This window comes from Notothenia rossii, assembly GCF_949606895.1.
Source record: "Notothenia rossii genome assembly, chromosome: 6".
Classification (NCBI taxonomy): Eukaryota; Metazoa; Chordata; class Actinopteri; order Perciformes; family Nototheniidae; genus Notothenia; species Notothenia rossii.
Window position 1 is genome coordinate 86092556 of NC_136909.1, and position 12500 is coordinate 86105055.

General features: G+C 42.5%; 1 protein-coding gene across 2 annotated transcripts in view; it reads left to right on the forward strand.

Annotated features, from left to right (window-relative positions):
* The window catches only part of gfra1a (gdnf family receptor alpha 1a), a 145131-nt gene that overhangs the window by 8129 nt on the left and 124502 nt on the right, over nucleotides 1-12500 (forward strand). The gene's annotated exons all lie outside the window — the stretch shown is intronic.

The following is a 12500-nucleotide window of genomic DNA, read 5'->3' on the forward strand; positions in this document are numbered from 1 at the left end:
CCCTAATTCAATAGTTCTCTATGTTAGCGTGAGATCATGTGGGAGGTGTGAGACAGATGAACAAATCCAAATTGCTTCGAAAAGGAACACAGCTTTGAGATGACGGGTTGTTTTGTAAACCCTATTCTCTCCTCTTGTATAAAAAGACACTTTCAAAAGAGAAACTGCTCCTTAATGCACTTTATATTTCATCTCTGGCTCTTAGTGTGCCGTCAGTGCTGAGGCATCATGGTTTACATCACAGCAGGTGACATCCATCCAGCTGTAGAAAGTGGGAACAGACAGATTTATGGTGTTGTTCATACAGCGATGGCTCCTTGTTTCATGTTCAAATACCTCTTTATGTTGAATGATAGCTTTGCAGATATGTCTCTTTGTTAGAGATCAGCAGACTCCATATCGGCCTGAGTCTCTCATTAAAGGGCGCTTACTGGAGAGTAGGGCTACAATTAGTTTAGTTTATAATTTCTTTTGCATGATTCATCATTTAGTTGAAGAAATACAACACACACACAATTCCCCAGGGCCTAAAGTTCAGTTTAACGGTTCAAAAAACAAGTTAGTTAAATTATTAAGTGAAATATTGTTCAAGTCTATCTAAACTGAAAGTATTATTTAGGAGCCAAATCATTAATGGTTGTGAACAGGACCTGTAAAATCCCATTTGATATTTCTTGTAATTGTAAAAGTAATTTATTTCTGATTGTTTTGTAAAAAAACAAACAAATGAACAAGGCAAGGCAAGTTTATTTATATAGCACCTTTCAACACAAGGCAATTCAAGGTGCTTTACAAAAAATGAAAGACATTCAGAAAATGGCATTTAAAATCAGTCATTCAAAAAAAAAGATAATTACATATTTTTTTATGTGTAAATATAAATCTTTATTTTTTATTTAGACAAACATATCCCTGATGACGATGACCTAATATTTTATTTATAAGGAAAATGTGTGCTAGAGGGGTTAGGACCAGAAACACTGTTGAATATGGCAGAGACTATTTGAGAATTATTTTTTATTTTTTTTGTATTATAATTTTTTTGTAGTTTGTTATAATTATTATTTTGAGTGAGAAAAAACAAGAAAGAAAATGACATATATATACATACATTATTATCATTGTTTTATGTTTTGTTCAATAAATTGACTAAAATAAACAATGTTAAGAAATCATCACATTTGAAAATATGGAACTGGCGAATTTGACAATTTTACTTTTTACAGTTCTTGTTGTTTTGTTTTCTATCATCTCTAGTACCACGGTGTCCTTCATTTTCCAAAATGTGTTTGCCTTTTGAAATAAAGAAATACACGTGAGCTTTCATCAGAAGCTTTTGAGTTGAGTGGGTTCCTACTTGGGTTGTTTTGATTTGAGAGATTGCTACAGGCTGGAGAGGTACAAGTATGGGGCGTGTGGCGCAGTGGGTTGTGCGTTGATGTTTGGATCAGGGGGTCACAGGTTCAAACCCCACTGCAGTCAGCATGTCGTTGTGTCCCTGAGACACTTCACCCCAAAGTGCTCTTGTGTGGATTGTCCACAGTATTGAGTATGTAAGTTTGCATAAAAGCGTCTAACAAGTGACATGTAATGTAATGTTCAGCACAGACTGGGAGAAAAGTACGAAAAATGTATGGAAAAAGATTAGGGCCACATGTGAATACTTTTTTTGAGATCTGAGGAAAGAAAAGGGAGATGTTTTTGTTTTGTGTTGAGATGAAAGTCAGAACTTCTGAAAAAAAGTCAGATTTTGGACAAAAGTCAGAATAAAAAATAATTTCAATTTTGAAAAATAAATCTGAATTTTTTTATTTAAATCAGAATTCTTGAAACAAAGTCAGAAAAAAAGCTTGAAAATAAATTCAACATTGTGAAATATTGTGTTCTTAATTGTGGCCCTGATCCTCTTGTACAGTAGCTGTGGCTATAAACCAATGGACTTATCGATGCTGGTTCAAATACCGGTCGATTGAAACCTTTGTATGCATCTATTTTTTAGATAAGCCTGGTTCTGTCGTTGAGTTCAGTTATGAGAAGTGTTTCTGTCTCTATAGTATCCCTAACTGTGTATGAGTGGTGAAGGAATGTTGCTGTGAGACAGTGATGGACATTTAAAACAAAGCAGAAAGGGAAACGGAGAAAGAACATAGTTATCTTTAGAGAAGGACTGTTGAGCAGAAGTCTAACGGGGTGAGGGTTAATAAGTGAGTCCCAGGGTAAAGCTAAGACACGGAGACAGAAAGCATGAGATCACCCAGCCTCCTCGGCCCTGTGTGAGGAAATTAAAGGGCAAGGTGACAGCAGAGGGATCGAGGCGGACATGATTAGATCCCAGAGCTGGTTTGTGATCGCTGCAGCGCTGTATGTGTCAGATCTGCACTCAGTTGAGCGGAGGCCGAGACATGTACGCAACAGAAAAAAGCCCCATAGTTTGAAAGGGGAGTGATATGAAAAGTGCTCTGTGGGGATTCTTGTTGTTACATGCAGTGGTGGAGATACAGTAAATAAGAGTTGAGGTTTTTTCTTATTTTCTTTCAATTGGATGTACTTTCTCTTTGTCTCATATCACCCGTACCGTCCATAACAACCATGTTTCTGCTCTTGTACATCTGAATTTCACGGTGAAAGAAAACATTTTATTGAAAAATCATTAATGATACGGTCATCTGCTGATACGGCCTGTGCCCACCCCTTTTATCTGTGCTCTCTGTGTCTCATGTGAGTCTCAGAGAGGCATCATGACTCAGTGATCCCCGGCTATAGGAACAATAGGCAGCCGCGATCATCCTTTAATTCTACAATCGACCCTATGTCTCTGACCGCACTCACTAATCTCTACTGACACCCACACACACACACACACACACACACACACACACACACACACACACACACACACACACAGCCTGAACACCTGTTACCCTTGAAATGGCCATAGGCGTCAGTCTGATTTCATTAGAGAGACATGTAGGGTGGCCACACGGTACACTATCCATCTATCTATCCATCTATATCTATCTATCTATCTATCTATCTATCTATCTATCTATCTATCTATCTATCTATCTATCTATCTATCTATCTATCTGTCTATCTGTCTATCTGTCTATCTGTCTATCTATCTATCTGTATATCTATCTATCTGTCTATCTATCTATCCATCTATCCATCCATATATCTATCTATCTATCTATCCATCTAATCACTACTTTAGATTCAAACAAAAAGCCATTTAATTGGACAAGGAATACAGTTGATTGAGATAATAAACCCAACAGTTCGAGCACTTCTCACATCACATTGGTCTTTTTTAATTCTTCCATCTTATTCTCTTACCATCAGTTAACGTGAATCCCTGGAAGTTGCCATTTAAAGAGGGATCTTAAAGCTTAAGATGAGTTTTGTTTCTTTTAAAAAACACAATCTAATGAAGTCCCAAGGAAGACCACCGAACGGAAAAGCACATTTCCGTAGTGGCCAAATGGTGGTACTACATCTTCCGTTTCTGTCTGTGAGGTCATTGAGCCCCAAAATACATTTCCCCATTGATTTACAGTGGGAACAAGAAGTCTGTAAGTCAGCAGATATTTTGGGTTTTAGTAAAGTGACGGCCCGTCCACACGGCGGCGTGCGTTGAAGCGTCAACGCTTCTGCCCATTCTTGATTGACTGAAGCGTCAGCCAATCAAATAATATGCCAGTACAAGCTCTAGCCAATCAAACCGTGTGCTTGTGTGTCCGGGGGCGGGAGATTCATGTGATTGGTTGTTGGTCGAGTTTCAGACACGCCCACCGGAAAGCTTCAACGCACGCCGCCGCGTGGACGCTGCGTGAGCATGCTATATGAGCCCATAACAATGAATGCCCCGCCTCTAAATCTGTATCCAGTTCTCTTTATACATCCATGAATCTACCACAACACGCAGCAACTCCATTGGGTTGATTTAGCTCATTATTATCAGGTCTTTAACCGGGGGGCAGAGTGCTTTTACCTCTGGGGTTGGACGCCTGTGAGTCAGATGTGTGAGCAGCTCTGCACCAAAACATTTAGATGATGCAGTTTTCCAACATGGTCAGTTCCTCTGTAGTGCTTTTAGAGGATTACTGAACAAGCCTTTACTTGTAAACATGTCCTTTTTGTTATTATCATGAATGTTTTTTGTGTCTGCAGCCATGATGTCAGCACTTTCCCAACATGATATCCCCGTGTTCAATCCTTTTATCCTTTCTCTCTAGCAGATTGACTTGTTGTGATGTCTCTCTTTCAGCTCAAAGCCTATTTAGAAGTGGTAATAAGGAAGCTAGTGGTTAGTGTAAGTGTGTTGCTTCCACTTGACATCGAGCACATACATATAAGCTCATACTCTTCATGCAAACTATACAATCTCCACCTCTTCTCCATGTGTTGCTTTTTGACTTTGTATAGCTCTGTTTCCTTTCTTAGACAGAGAGAGAGAGAGAGAGAGAGAGAGGGAGAGGGATGGATGGAGAGAGAGAGAGAGATGGATGGATGGATGGATGGATGGAGAGAGAAAGAGGGATGGATGGATGGAGAGAGGGATGGATGGATAGATAGAGAGAGAGAGATATAGATGGGTAGAGAGAGAGAGAGAGAGAGAGAGAGAGAGAGAGAGAGAGAGAGAGAGAGAGAGAGAGAGAGAGAGAGAGAGAGAGAGAGAGATGGGGATGGGGATGGGGATGGAGGGAGGGATGGATGGATGGATGGATGGATGGAGAGAGGGATGGATGGATAGATGAAGAGAGAGATGGATGGATGGATGGAGAGAGAGAGATGGATGGATGGATGGAGAGAGAGAGGGATGGATGGTTGGAGAGAGGGATGGATGGAGAGAGAGAGAGAGAGAGAGAGAGATGGGGATGGAGGGATGGAAAGAGGGATGGATGGATGGATGGAGAGAGAGAGGGATGGATGGATGGATGGAGAGAGGGATGGATGGATGGAGAGAGAGAGAGAGAGATGGATGGATGGATGGAGAGAGAGAGAGGGATGGTTGGATGGAGAGAGAGAGGGGGATGGATGGATGGAGAGAGGGATGGATGGATAGATAGAGAGAGAGAGAGAGAGAGAGAGAGAGAGAGATAGATAGATACTTTATTGATCCCAATTTGGAAAGTGTTTACAGCAGCATAAAAAACACAAGGCAATATTCATGAGATAAATGAAGACTCAAGAAATAAACTTTGACATTGAGCTCATATAGTATAAGTAGTGGCACATCATCTTCATGCAAACTAAAACATCTCCACCTCTTCTCCATGTGTTGCATTTTGACTTTGTGCCTTTCTGAGATGCTTGAGAGCTGCTAGCGTTGTAGGATGCTAGCTTTGTAGGATGCTAGCTTTGTAAACAGTCAAAAGGAAGGCATCCCGCTGAGCAGTAAAAAACAATACTTTCCTCGCGCACTGCGTGAGTTCATGAAGGCTGAGAGGAGGGAGAGAGCCGGCTTCGGAAGGAATGGCTGCCTCGCTCTGTGTTTACGAGTCAGTGATCCATGCAGCAGGGAGCGACACAGACACAGAGAACGTTATTCTGAGTTTCAAGTGGACTTTGAATTACTGCCACACCATTTGGCCCAGGCTGCTGGAGAGTCAGAGCGGTGTAGGAGGAAATGGGTGAACACACAGCCGGGTAGTTTCATGATATTACTGTATTCCTGAACACTGGCTGGTGCAGGTGCTTCTTCCTGTCCTCTTTCCTTCGTCTGCGTGGAATATCTAAAAAGGAAAAGCTTTTATTTATTTATGTATTTGTTTATTTGGCATTAATGAACACTTAAAACGTGCCAAGTGTAAATATGCCGGATTCAGCTTTGAGCTACTTTCCATCCGCAGTCCCTCACATGAAACATTAAGGAAATGAAAATTACAAACTTAGCTGTACAAATACATCAAATACAAGAAAAGTGCAAGAGTAAGAGTAGAACACCCAAGTATTTAGGACATATATAATACATTATAAAACGGACAAGTCAAAACAAGCAATCTGATTGGTTCTTAGCCGTGATATACTGAGCGTATACCATGGGTAGAATTGTAAGTTACTTTTCACAACAAGTCAGTATCCCTCCGCGTCTGAGAAAAACAGTATACCGATGGCCTGAAAAGCAAACTGCCTGCTTCGCGTCGGGCCGAACCACGCCCCTTAGCTGTGATATAATGAGCATATACCACGGCCTGTCGTGAGCTATTGCTTAAATATATCAGCATCAACCTCTATTTCTGGAAACCAAGTAAAACTCGGGGAACAATAAAAACATTCCCACAAATCCAATCCAATCAGAATCAGAATACCTGCATTAGTCCCATTTTTAATCCAATCCAACTTTATTTATACAACACATTAAAAACCAACAGTTGACCAAAGTGCTGTATATCAATAAATATATAAAAAGCAGCATAATTAAGCAATAACTCACGACAGGCCGTGGTATATGCTCATTATATCACAGCTAAGGGGCGTGGTTCGGCCCGACGCGAAGCGGAGGCAGTTTGCTTTTCAGCCCAACGGTATACTGTGTTTCTCAGACGCGGAGGGATACTGACTTGTTGTGAAAAGTAACTTACAATTCTACCCGTGGTATACGCTCAGTATGTCACGGCTAAGAACCAATCAGATTGCTTGATTTGACTTGTCCGTTTTATAAATACATTTAGATCATATCAAAATGGGTGATTTTGAACTAGTTTTTGGCGATTACCTTAAGGATTAAAGTGTGTGACTGCACTGTTTGCAAACCATTTTATTGTGAGCCAATGGAATCGTGCAGTCATGACGTATTTTTTTACGATGTAACAGGAAGTTAGCATCGCCATTTGCCCCTCGACAAAAAGCACTTCCTCATAGGATTTCGGTATATTGCTGAAAAAAACCTTTAAGCAAACACTCGATACTAACACGTTCGGTTCAGCAGCATCATCTCCACATATTAAGTAAGTAAGTAAAGTTTATTTATAAAGTGCTTTTCACAGACAAAGTCACAAAGTGTTGAACAAAACAATAAAACATCATCATAGGAATCGTACAATGATAAATGAACACACAAGCAAGAAGTCATAAAAACACCAAAACAGAATCAAAACAGAATCAAAACGTAGTATAAATAGTAACACCACGAAAATGGAATTGGCAGAAATTAAAAGCTAGCGTCGGGCTATAAATAATAATAATAATAGATTTAATTTGTTAGCGCTTTTACAGGTACCCAAAGACGCTTTACAGATAATAGAGAAGAGAAAAGAAAAGAGAAGAAAGGAACAACAAATAAATATATAGTTAAAGTTAAAGTCAAATAATACAAAAACAATCACACATGAAAAGCCAGATTGAAGAGGTGAGTTTTTGTGAGTGTTTTGAAGGTGGTGAGGTCGGTGCAGTCTCTGATGGGTTGTGGGAGTGAGTTCCAGAGGGAGGGGGCAGCGACGGAGAAGGCTCTGTCCCCCCAGGTCCGGTGATTGGTGCGGGTGGGGATGGATAGGAGGTTGGCTTCTGATGAGCGGAGGCAGCGGGAAGGGGTGTGGGGGTGCAGCAGGTCTGTGAGGTAGGGGGGTGTGGTGGTGCAGCAGGTCTGTGAGGTGGGGAGAAGGGGTGTGGTGGTGCAGCAGGTCTGTGAGGTAGGGGGAAGGGGTGTGGTGGTGCAGCAGGTCTGTGAGGTAGGGGGGTGTGGTGGTGCAGCAGGTCTGTGAGGTAGGGGGAAGGGGTGTGGTGGTGCAGCAGGTCTGTGAGGTGGGGAGAAGGGGTGTGGTGGTGCAGCAGGTCTGTGAGGTAGGGGGAAGGGGTGTGGTGGTGCAGCAGGTCTGTGAGGTAGGGGGAAGGGGTGTGGTGGTGCAGCAGGTCTGTGAGGTAGGGGGAAGGGGTGTGGTGGTGCAGCAGGTCTGTGAGGTAGGGGTGTGTGGTGGTGCAGCAGGTCTGTGAGGTAGGGGGAAGGGGTGTGGTGGTGCAGCAGGTCTGTGAGGTAGGGGGAAGGGGTGTGGTGGTGCAGCAGGTCTGTGAGGTAGGGGGGTGTGGTGGTGCAGCAGGTCTGTGAGGTAGGGGGAAGGGGTGTGGTGGTGCAGCAGGTCTGTGAGATAGGGGGAAGGGGTGTGGTGGTGCAGCAGGTCTGTGAGATAGGGGGAAGGGGTGTGGTGGTGCAGCAGGTCTGTGAGGTAGGGGGAAGGGGTGTGGTGGTGCAGCAGGTCTGTGAGGTAGGGGGGGGGCCTGGTTGTTGAGGGCTTTGTGAGTAATGAGCAGGACTTTGAAGTGGATTCTTTGACGGACGGGGAGCCAGTGGAGGTTCTGGAGGATGGGAGTGATGTGGTCTGGGGAGCGGGTGTGGGTGAGGAGGCGGGCAGCAGAGTTCTGGATATGTTGGAGTTTATTGAGGAGGTTGGAACTACAAAGGAACCATAAAGGATCTACATCGCGGGTGCAACGTATCCACCGCTAAGCTAAAAGCGGCTAACGTTTGGCATCATGACCTTTAGTCGACTCTCTTACTGCAGCTTTCTGACACATAGAAGCTTCAGATATTCAACAGTGGAGTATTTTATATTTGATGTCGTAGAACAAGATGTGCAAATCTCCTCAGCTCATTTTAAACACAGATCCTATTTCACCTCAAACTCGTTCAAAGAAACGTTGACTTTGAGTTTAGGGAACTATAAGTGAAGGTGAGGTAGGTGTATTTATAGAGCACATGTTCAGACACAGAGGCAATTCAAAGTGCTTTTCATGATCATTAACATTTAACAAGGAGACAGCAGAAAGGAACACAATACATAAACACAACGGAACAACAGATTCATCAAAACCATGCATACAAGCGATACAGAATAGTTTAAAAACAACATCGTAAATACAGTAATAATAATAAATTATATTTCTATAGCGCTTTTCTTGAACCCAAAGAAGGTTTACATTTGGGAGGGAGGGTAGACAAACAAAACAAAAACAAAAAGAAACAAAGAAACAAAACAGAAAAGCAGTCAGGAGGAAGTTGGCTGAGAGGGGGGGGGGGTCTTATGGATACAGCGTTGAAGAGGTGGGTTTTGAGGCGGGACTGGAACAGGGTGAGGGAATCAGACTCACGGAGGTCTTGGGGGGGGGGGGGGGAGTTCCAGAGCTTCGGGGCTGCCACAGAGAAGGCTCTGTCCCCTCTGGCCTTGGGGATGGAAAGCAAACCGGTTGAGGTGGATCTGAGGGACCGGGGGGGTTGGTAGAGGATGAGGAGGTCAGTGAGGTACGGGGGGGGGCACAGTAGGTGCTAAAACAAGTTAAACGAGTTCTGGGTAAGCTGATGAAATGCTTTTCCGGGTTTAAGGAGTCGTTCCCGCACCACTCTCTCGTCCTTTAGCTCCATAACGACAGAAGTGAGAGAACACAAATGAAAGTAATCGACAGTCTGAGCAGCATCCAGAGTGACTTCAGGTCGATTCAGCAGCTGAGGTGAGATGACGGGGCGGATAAGAACATCACAGACTCCAGGAGGTGTCCGTCCTTTGAATAAATATGAGTCTATCCGGCTAACATTTCACGGTGGCCTGCGGACTGACCTCAGTAGTTTTGAGGTGATACTATAGCATTTAGGTTGGCAGCACCTATCTTAAAAACGTTATCGTAAAAAGTGCAGAACTTATAAATATGTCAAAACCCTTTTTCCTCCATGTTTGTCCCTGTCCTAACACGTCAAGGGCATCAGTAACGTAATTACAACTTAGTCTAAACAAGTGATTTTTAACCACTGTGCCGTGAAATATCGTCATGTGTGCCGTGAGAAATTGTCAAATTTCACTGAATTGGTCCAAAAAAATATGAATTAGTAGCTGCAAATAAAACCCAACAGTGCCATGTTCCTAAGCAAGCTTAAACGTCATCTCCAAACAAAACACCCGTCACTTCAACTCAAGACAATAGACATTTATTTTCACCTGCGTTAACAAGCTAAGGTAACTTAGTTAGTTGAGGTAGCTCTCAAAGCTAGCAATTCAGGAGCTGAACTCGTAGCCAACTTGAGACACTTGTCATCAAACGATCAAAGTATATATAAGTATATAGATTTAGGCTACATTGGGTCTTTTAGTAACTTTTTTGGTTTGTTGGTGTGCCGCGGGATGTTTTTAATGTAAAAAATGTACCGTGGCTCAGTTTGAAATCACTGGTCGAGACATATTTAAAGCGTTGAGCTATCTATCTCCAACCGGTGCATGTTTCAGATGTTCTCTGGCGGATATGCTGTAATCAGAAACTCTGGCTCGTAATGAATTTCTTCCCGTATTGACGTCTGTTTGGTTTAAACCCTCTCGTTAATCTGCGTCCTCCTCCCTGTTGGCTGGTGTCTGTATATCACCCACTCACCACTCATAAGCCCCCCCGAAACACCAAAGCTCGATGCTGTGTCTTCTCCACATGTCAAGACTTCAAACGCATGTCGTCCTCCTCCCTCCTACAACTGAAGTCAACCTTGAAGCGACGTGTGCGTCTGTGGGCTCGTGTTGAGAGTGTGAAAACATCTGTAAGAGCCTCAAATCCCTGAGTGGCTGTCAGCATCAACCACTGGAGGAAGGAGGAAGTCAATCTCATTACGAGCTGCCAATGCTCACAGATATCTGCTGCTATCTCTCTCCCTGCAGAGAAGGCAGAAGTAACACATCCTTTACTCAAGTAGAAGTACAGATACTCGTGTTTAAAAATACTCTGGTGAAAGTAGAAGTACTGACTAAACTTCTTTACTCAAGTCAAAGTAAAGAGGCTTTGAAATGTACTTCAGTAAAAAGTACCCATAACTAGCAGCTGTTTTAAAGAGTACCTGACCTCCCTTTATATTAATAGAACAATAATGTCATTGTTAGCTAATGAATGTTTCCATGCTTGATCTTGCATTTTGAACACAAATACCTGTACTTTCTACTTCTTATATGTTGAACACAAATACCTGTACTTTCTACTTCTTACATGTTGAACACAAATACCTGTACTTTCTACTTCTTACATGTTGAACACAAATACCTGTACTTTCTACTTCTTACATGTTGAACACAAATACCTGTACTTTCTACTTCTCACATGTTGAACACAAATACCTGTACTTTCTACTTCTCACATGTTGAACACAAATACCTGTACTTTCTACTTCTTACATGTTGAACACAAATACCTGTACTTTCTACTTCTTACATGTTGAACACAAATACCTGTACTTTCTACTTCTCACATGTTGAACCCAAATACCTGTACTTTCTACTTCTTACATGTTGAACACAAATACCTGTACTTTCTACTTCTCTCATTTTCCAAACAGGCTGGTTCCTTTAGTCTGAATGTGTGTTTGGTGGCGTGATCATTATTATTTAGAGTCATTGCGTGCCTATTGATTTGAACATGATCCGTGTATCCATCATTTCCTGGTCTTCTCTAAAGAAGAGGGACCAATGAAAACGTTGTCATGTTGCCGTTGGTCACCATGGAAACATTCATTAGCTAACAATGACATTATTGTTCTATTAATATAAAGGGAGGTCAGGTACTCTTTAAAACAGCTGCTAGTTATGGGTACTTTTTACTGAAGCACATTTCAAAGCCTCTTTACTTTGACTTGAGTAAAGAAGTTTAGTCAGTACTTCTACTTTCACCAGAAGTAAGTATCTGTACTTCTACTTGAGTAAAGGATGTGTGTACTTTTGACATCTCTGGATATCTGCCGCTATCTCTCTCCCTGCTTGTGTTTATGTGATAGGGTCAGAGCGGTAGAAACATCATTTGTTGTGCTGTACCTCCTCCAGAGAGAGACACTCTCCTGCCTGTTCTCTTAACTTTATTCCTCCTGCCTTTATTTATCCAGAGTTGGTTGACTGAGCACACTTCGCTGCTCTTATTTCTGCCATTCCTCGCTTCACGCTGATTCAGTCAAATGCATTTTTAGCCGGCAGTTGCTCCGGATATAAGCAGCCCTGAACTGTTTGCCACCGAGCAGATTTACAGAAGTTATTTAAGGAGTGGGTGTGCTCACTTTTGCAGACTGTAGCCTATAGGCATGCACCAATGCTGACTTTATTAAGCAAATCATGCATCAGCCAGACATTAGCAGTCATTTTAGAAACCAACATACACAAGTTTTACAGTCAGAAAAGAGCAAATAATCATCAATATATACACAGACCCTATATTCTTGCAAGAACACGGAATAACTAATAAAGGATAGCAATAGCAGCAGCAAGCAAAGCATGGAGAGAGATCTGGCAGGTTCAAGAGAGCGGCACATTAAGGACACTCTTACCTCATTCACACCAACGCAACTCCGGTTCAAGCTCCGTGCTAGAGCTTTTCAGGTTCAGAACCGGTTCTTCGGTTTAGCTCCAGCTCTTTTCACACCGCCCAGAGTCCGACTGGTGCTGCGTAATCGTTTGCGTCATGACGTAACCGTTTGCGTGCCTGCTTCATAAAGCCAAACCACGTGGAAACCCCTCACAGCTGACACCAACAACAATGGCCGATTGTGCTCCAGCTTC